The sequence below is a fragment of the Anarrhichthys ocellatus genome, unplaced genomic scaffold (genome assembly GCF_004355925.1).
Source record: "Anarrhichthys ocellatus isolate YVR2014 unplaced genomic scaffold, GSC_Weel_1.0 scaffold11, whole genome shotgun sequence".
Classification (NCBI taxonomy): Eukaryota; Metazoa; Chordata; class Actinopteri; order Perciformes; family Anarhichadidae; genus Anarrhichthys; species Anarrhichthys ocellatus.
In genome coordinates this window covers 8765643-8774048 of record NW_022280041.1, presented here as the reverse complement: position 1 = coordinate 8774048, position 8406 = coordinate 8765643, and the positions used below count along the sequence as shown (strand labels likewise).

Below are 8406 nucleotides of genomic sequence, written 5' to 3'. Positions count from 1 at the left end.
GTGTGTGTGTGTGTGTGTGTGTGTGTGTGTGTGTGTGTGTGTGTGTGCATACTTGAATCCCTGCGAGAAGCAACCGGCGAGCCATTTTGTAGGACCGTACGTTTGAAAAAGATATGTATTAAAAAAAGAAGAGACCATTTTAGGTTATAACGTTCAGGGCTAGGACTACGCTGAAGCTGGGACATTTTGTGGTTTTGATAAGAGAGATGTATTTCGCTAAGATGTGTTGAAAAGTGAGGCTGTGAGTTGTATTTTGACTGCAAACGTGTTCCTGTGCGCGTCGTCTGTAATGAGCGAGTGCTTGCGTGGGATAATAAAGAGTGCTTTGAATGTGTCCTCATTTCAAGTGTTCGAGCAGCGGCTCCAGCTAACTAACAGGGGAGAGGTGAACAATAGAGTGACATAACTCGTATGCGCTCGCCTCAGTGTGTGCATGTGTTTGTATTTAGCACACGCTAGAATAAAGACATCTGTGTGTGTTTTCCTGGGTTTGTGTTGGTGACATGCGAGGGTGAAGTGTGTGTGTGTGGGAGACTGTAGCACAGCTCGAGTGTCTGTAGCTGATGGGTATGACTTTGCCCTCTGCCGTCCAATCCTCTTGTGTGGGCAAGTGTGTGTTTGTGCATCGCTGCGTCGCTACTGTGAATATTTTGTCAGTGATTTTGTTGTTGTTGCTGCTGCTGCTGCTCTCCCTCCTCGCGCTACATCAAAGGGCTTATTTGTATCGTCTGTTGCTAACCGTTCCAGCTCCCTTCAGTCTTGAGCTACATCCTATAAATGCCTTCTAGTGTGACTCAGACACCAGGGGAGCCACTACAGAAGGTCCCTAACCTTAATCTGTTTCAAGATAAAGAGACCAAGGACGGCAACAACTCAGCCTACTTGTGGTTTTCTTTAGTTTTGACTTGGGGGTAATTTAGCTGCTGTCTCTTAAGCAAGTATCGTTGAAGAAATAATGGGGTGATGTGTCTTCCCAGATAATTTAGCATTATTAAAAAAGAAGGAGGCGGCATACTCAAGGCAATCCCGGGGCCAGACCCTTGGATTTGGGTTACGGTACAGCCAAGTAGGAATATTGATCACTGTATTTTCACGGCCTTCTCGAGGCTTCAACGTGAACGAAATTGTAATTTTCCTGAACAAATGCCCAGAATTGTAACTGTTGCACAGGTATGATTCAGGATTAAAAGGGATTTGTCTTTTTTGCAAAGACCAGCGTGTGTTGGGAACTCGGTATGTGCTGCCTTAGCGAAAAACTCCTGGAAATGATTTGAATAGCAAGCGCTGGCCCAGAAAAATACCTCCAAACTCGTGATTTCCAGCAGACGCTCGGTATGATTTAATAAGGAATTTCGATGCACTGTCCGTCACTCCCAAGGACCAATATATTCTGAGCGGACACATGGGGTGTTTTCATTAATACCAGCCTCATCCCGTGATCATTGGGTGTTCATAAATTGCTTCCAAACACTGTCACAGCTTGGCGATTCAAACTTATTCTGAGTGCTGGAGCAATTTAGGATGGATGTTACCATGGCAAAGGCTGGCTCAACAGTACTAAGCATCTCCTCCTGCAATATTCACAATATTCACAATATCCACACTAGACTGCTTCCAGTCAGCTCTTTGTTTTCGAAGAGTAAACACTGACATGACCAACCCTCTCGTTGGGTCCCGGCAAACTCCAAACAAGAGTACAAAATTGAACAATAAAAGTAGTGGGAATGCTGCTATCCATTCTTACCATGCTTAAATATATAAGTCTCCTTCAATTAATGTCTTCACTCGAAGAACTGTTTCTCTTCACGCAGCCTTGTGAAATGATGGACACTGACTGTTTTTCAAAGAGCGAAACTTCAGAGCAATAACTGAAATTGGGAAAGAGATTAGCCAAAAAGGTTTTTGAGGAAGGGCTTTTTCTTGAAAAGTGAAATCAAACCAAAGCATTATAACTAAATATCTGAGGAATGAAAACCCCAAAATGAAAGCCTGTCTCGGGCAATCAGTCACACGGGGGAGATATTGGCTTGTCCCCGGTAAAGTCCCCCTAGTACTAAGACAGTTGGTCCTCAATCAGATTTCCCGCTATGAAATATGCAGGAAGCAGCACTTGTGTTTCTGAATAAAAGGCCCCGGTCATATTGTCGGCGTATAAAAGCCTGGTGTCACTTCACCCAGAGCCCTTTACTGTGCAGAATTGATAGAACCCGCCCGGTGGAGAGACTCGGCCATCACTGCGGGGAGTTCCTGTAACAAAGGTTACATTACAATGGGTTCTGATTCGCTGTTGCTCTCATGTCTTTTTTTTCACCTCTTCGCCCATGACGCCCAGTGTCTCAGTTTGATTAATAGCGCCGATATGTTGTTGCATGCTTTATTGGATTCAGTGCTGAAAAAGAAACTGTATTGCCAAAGCCTTATGCAAGCAATATTTGCGCTGATTCCCTTTCGGCTTCCTGATATATGGTTTTGTTATGAATTGTACTGCACCAAATGAATTGGTGTGTGTGTGTATATATATATACTGTATGTAGATTCAAACAACTGAGTGCTCTTTGCAGTCTATACTAGGCCAGGCAATATGGAGACAATCTAATATCAATATATTGTTTACCAAATACCTTAATGTCGATATTTCCGCTTTTTTTTGATAAATAATCTTCAGTAATATATATTTAATGACTAAGTGAATAAAGGCAAATACGAACAGCCTGGTAAGTTCAAAAGATGACATCACTTTACTGTAGTGCAGCTTTCAAAATCCAGGAAAAGACGACACATGTCATGTTATGATATCCAAAGACAATATCAATATAATATTGATATCTGGTGCAGCCCTAGTCTATCCTTCTTCTGGATGTATGATAAACTGCTGCACGGCATCAAGCTATTCAATTGGTTGAGTCATTTTTTCCTAATCCTGCCATTATTAAATACCGCTTCTTTTATTCCCTATATCCTCCATCCTCCCCTCTATCCGTCCTTTCAGCTCCTCTTCGATCCTCCCTCCGTCCATCTATCCTCCTTATTCTCTTTCCATCCGTCTTTTATGAACAGATTTCCCCATTTTCGCTGATCGTTCCCTCGCTCTTATCTCTCCATATCCTCCGCCCTTTTTCATTGCTATTGTAATCGGCCATCCTGTCGTTCCCTCAACCTAAATCTGCAGTCGGTGCACTCCTTTTCTTTTTTTTTTTTTTTTTCAAGCTCTTTCTTGGCACCTTACCTTTTTAGTTGTGTTCATTCCCCCTCCTCTCTCTCTCTCCCTCTCTTCTCTCTCTTCTCTCCCTCTGCAGCCAATCGGCTCTGCTCGCTGCAAATCCCTCTGCTATTCTCACCGGGCTCCAGCTGACCCCCTAGCCTCTCTCCTTTCTGCAGTCACTGTGTTATGTCTCTATTAGCCACAGCTATAACCGTGTACCATTATTTAGCATCCAAGGTCATTCCTCCTCCTCCTCTCCCCTCTCAACATTTCCTCTATAGCTGCCTCTGCTCCTCCTGCCTCCTCATCCTCCCCCCTCCTCGCTTCCTTCATCGCTGTCACCTCTCCATTTGCCCACATCTTATATTTCTCATCCTCCCTCTCCCTGTATCACCACTCTCTCCCCCCCCCCCCCCGCCCCACCACCTCTCCCTTCTCTTATGAGATTGTGATTCACCTCTCCAGTTGTTGTTTTTTTGCAAAAGAAACAGGCAAGCGAATTCGCTGAAATATACATGGCATTGACAAACACATGCATCTTTGATATGCTGATTCACTCCCACTCGCTGCATTATGCATTTTTAACTATATTTACATCCCACGTTGTCACATGTGCATGCGAATGTGCGGCTTTGTGGACACATGGAATACTATTCCCCTAAATCCCCCAGTACTCTTGATACCGATATCTTCCATGAATATAAAGTGCTCCCCTTATGACTTGGACCAGTGCTCTGGAATAAGATGAATTGATTGAATGGCTGTGTCGAAGAGACAGGGCTGTTGTTCTCATCGCAGTCCGGTGTATTCGCAGACACCGGCGTTGTGCGCCGTAACCCGACGTGCCAAGCGTGTGTGTGTGCGCGCCCGTCTCTGCGCTTCTAATTACGGGTAAACCCCGCAAAAAGGCGCGAACGCACACAAACAGATGCAGGGAGGAAGTCGGAGAGAAACGAGGGAGTGCTTTGTTCAAGCTGGTGACACAGAAACGAGTAATTATTAGTACCCGGGAGAGGGAGAAGAAGAAATGAGTGATAGCAAGGGGATAAAGGAGTGGTAGAATCATGTCCCCTCTTTCCTCGTCTTTTTCTTCCTCTTCTTTCCTTCTCTCGTTGTTTCATTCCTCCCTCTCTCCTCTGACACCAGACAAGAATTGGCACGGAGAGACGGAGTGGAGAGAGGGATGGAAAGAAAGACGAGGAGGAACAACAAAGCAATTATCTCCTCTTCTGGCTGACATCTGTGCTGCCCTCATTTCCTTTTCTCTGCCATGTCATGTCTCATGTCCGTCCACCCTTTCTCCCATTTTTGGTCTTGATTTGTCGGACTGTTTACTGTCTCATTGGCTGTCTCCCTCAATTTTGTCTGATCTCTTCTTCTGTTTTTCTTGATCTGTCTTTCTGTCAATCCCCACCCTGGATTTTGTTTCATCCCTCCTTCTGTCTTTTCGCTTTCCTTAATCTATCCTTCTCACTCGGCTCTCCCTCATTTGGCCTGATTTTCCTGCGCTGCCTTCTTCTCTCTCATTCCCGCTTCTTTATTTCTTTTTTTTTTTTTAATGAAAATCCCCCAGTGTTTGTCCACGTCCCTCATTTCTATCTCCCCGTCTCACCCTCCCACCTTCCTCCGACCCCGCCGTATAATATGAGTTGACATATGTATTGAATGCTGACCCTTTCTCTTTTACTTCCCTCCTCTGCCTCTGATGCGAGGTGACACGTGTATTGACACAGTAGTTTAACACTTAATTACGTCTTCCCCTGGGGGGGTCCAACTCTCAACCCCATTTCATCCCTCCCCTATCCTCTCCTCCATCTTCTTGGCTGTCCTTTATCTGCCTTTCTTTCCCCCTCTTTCCACATCTGCGTGCCTCCCTGCTGCCCCACTGTTATATCTCTCCTTACATCCTTATCCATCCCTGCCTCAGCAGATGCACTTATCTTCTTTCTGCTATGATGTCTTGTAATGGTTACCAGGCACAGAACAGGGCTAAAATAGGATGCTGATATTTGTTTCCTCAGTAATAGCATAGTGTGCAATACGAGGAGCCATATGCAGCATGATATAAACTCAAAAGCATCTCTGGATGTTTGATTTCTCCAGATGAGGAGACTAGTTTATATAGTATATCACATAGTTTAGTGCAGCAAGTCTCCGTGTATTTTAAAATATATTTACAGACCAGATCTGCTTTCCTTTTGATATATTCGTCGAACACACCGCGTAATTAGCGGCAGCAAATGATTGTTAATGCCATGCACTTTGCGGTTTCCAGGTTCTACGTTCTTAAATAATGTCATTCCCCTCCCCCCCTCTGTTGCTCATTAACAGTGTTCTCGTCTGTCGGTGTCTCAGCGTGCTCCTTTCTGCTCTCAGCCCGGTGTCACTTTTGAACTGTGCGTCCTGTTATTCCTGAGGCTTTTACTTTCATTATTCTCATTATTTCTTAAGCTCTGCATGATCCGACTTCCTCCTCTCTCCGTCCCTGTGATCCTTTCTGTTCCCATTAAATTGTACGTCACACTTGGCACTTCTACAGTGCCCAGCACGACGGTTGGGCCTGTGGTGATTGGGGGCAGGAATTGTGAAGATTGTCAAAAGCCCCTAACTCTCCCGCCTGCACACTTAAAACACTCCTGAACTTAAAAACAATCATTTGCCTCTGACATGTACAAGTGGCTTACAAGTACCCCCACCGACATACCAGTGATTCATAAGGTATTGTCAACTTCTATTCCAACAGATTGCCAATGATTGGAAAAGGTTCGGTAGCACAATAGAGAGCAACAGACATGTCAGATTCTCCCAGTTGCACTTAAAGCTTTGCATCAATATTATCTGTATTATTATTGTCCACCGCTGTATGTTGTGTGTTGGTTTACAACTGAACTGAAACGGGAAAACTTGAAAAACGGCAACTAGAACTCTGGCTGCGAAGAGACACCGAATTTTCTAACAGATGGTACCAGAGGTCGCAATCGCCGCCTCATAAACATGACGGGACATTCTTTCTCCTGTCCTTTGTCCTTCAGGTAGGCCGTACCCATGTGTGGGCAAAAAGAAGCACAATGCCAATTCAATCATTGCCCACATTCAGTCAGCAACCGTTGTAAAATCCTTGGTTATTGTATTCGCCGGGCCCTCCTCAGAATATCTGAATGCCATCAAGGACATTTCCTTGGCGATCAAATCAAAGTGTGCCACTGTAACATTGTGGCAAAGCTCCAGTGGAGGCAGCTCAATCGGCGGTGTCGGGGGAGCTGAGGGGTGACGTGGTGCCCAGCGGGGACGCCACATGGACGGCATCCCACCTGGCACTGTCACACAGATGCCAGTAGAATTAGGCAAGCCATGCAAAGAAATGGAGGCTGGTGTTGTACAGCTTGTGACTGACCTTTTTTTTTAAAGATGATTAAATCTGGCAGCCACCCAATGTGCTTTACCTTTCTGTAGTATATATTTAGATGTCTACCTTTCCTTGCTTATCTTTCTCCTCTCTCTGCTTTCTACTCTTTCTGTCTCGCTTCGCCCCCCTTCCTCAGCTCAACTCCGCTGGGCTGGCGTGTGTGTTTTTTTTTCTTTTTCTTCTTCACAAACATTCAGTGGCAGCAACAATGACGACAACAAAATAGCGACACAAATCCCCGATAGAAAGCATGACATCTCACTCGCCCATTCTCTCCTTTTGAATTCGTAAGCCGGACTCCTCTCTTCCCCCAGCCTCGCTAGCTGCCGTGAGACCGCGGCCGCCACTGGCACGTTGATAGCATGATAGAATCTATACTGGAAGTCCCTGACTGCAGTGAGTGGCGGGCCTCCTTTTCAAATGCTGCTCCCCCACCCTTCCATTTACTCTTTATCTGTCCTCCGAGACTGATATCCCGGCTTCCTCCCTCAAAGCCCTCAGACTTCTCGTCTCTTCTTTCAACCTTTCCGCTTCTCTTTTCCAATCCGTTCAAATTTATATCTCAATTTCACCTTTTGAGATAGCCGCCACGTCTCTATCTCTCCTTCGAGACAGCCATCACCCTCCCTCCTGTTTTTTTTTGGCGGCGCGATTTGTTTAGGGTTTAGTCAAACTTCGGATCGCTTACTCCCTCCCCGCTGAGTTCCAGCGTCTCCCCTGTGCCGCTTTGCCTTGGCTCAGTCATTCACGCTTATCTCCCCTCTATTTCGCTGCTCTGGGAGTCTCTCTGTGTCTAACGGCATTTTCTTGTCTCGAGCTGCACAGCTGAGGCCTCACCTCTACAGATTTCAATATTCCTTTAAAGTTTGTTCCCTCTGCGAAAGGACAGTTTACCCGTGTTGCCTTTTTTGTTTGCAAGAGCGAAATTCAGCCAACGCAACTGGGAATTTGAGGTAATACTGTAAACAGCTGTACAACTGACAGCAATCCAATACTACCTTTTTTTATCAATCTCAATGTTCAGATTTTGTGGTGAGGCCACTATAGAGCTCCATATGCGCTGGCTGCTACTATGAGACACCTTTTACTTGTTAAGTAGCAAGACAGCTCTCCTAATAATAGAGTATTTTCCGCAGAGGAGTTAATGCAGCTGATCAGCGAGGGAGCTAAGATCTCATTCGGTTCATTCAATTCAATCTTGTAATTAGTTCTCTGTGTGTAATTGCCATAAATGTGTCATGGGACTGTACACAATCTGCACTTGTCTGTTTCGATATTGCATTTCGGTTTGACACCGCATCGCCCCGTCTCCATCTCTTCTCACTATTTTCCTTTGTGTTCTTTTTTTAATTTAATTTCGGGATCCTTTCCATCTCTTTCTTTTATCCTAATGTTTCTGAGGGCTATTTTCGCATTCGCTACGTTGGTCCTCCCACTTCCACACTCCTTCCATACCCGGGTGTATTTCGTTTTCTCTCGTACTCTATTTCAGTGATGGATTTAAATACTTCCTCTCTCCACCCTTGCTTCATTGCTTTTTCCTTGAGGGTCCTTTAAAGCCACCACTCTGTCGTCTCCCCCTTATTATCTGTCATTCTCCCACCTTACACCCATCCTTTCATCTCAATCTCTCCCAAGGTGATTTGGGTAGAGCCTCCCATCTTCCCCTTCTCCCTCAATCCTTTTCTTCTTCCTTCTGAAATTCTCTGAGGCCTCATTCCTACCTTAAAATTTGCCCGTTCCTCCTTGGCTTTATTCATCACTCGAACTATTAGTTCCCCCTCCCCATCCATCTCTC

At 45.2% G+C, this 8406-nt stretch overlaps 2 protein-coding genes across 4 annotated transcripts in view; one reads left to right on the top strand and one right to left on the bottom strand.

Moving 5' to 3' along the window:
* pcxb (pyruvate carboxylase b) overlaps window positions 1-8406 on the top strand; it is a 268431-nt gene that overhangs the window by 166279 nt on the left and 93746 nt on the right. The window lies entirely within an intron of this gene.
* Window positions 1-8406, bottom strand: part of LOC116385613 (leucine-rich repeat and fibronectin type-III domain-containing protein 4) — a 37737-nt gene that overhangs the window by 3886 nt on the left and 25445 nt on the right. The window lies entirely within an intron of this gene.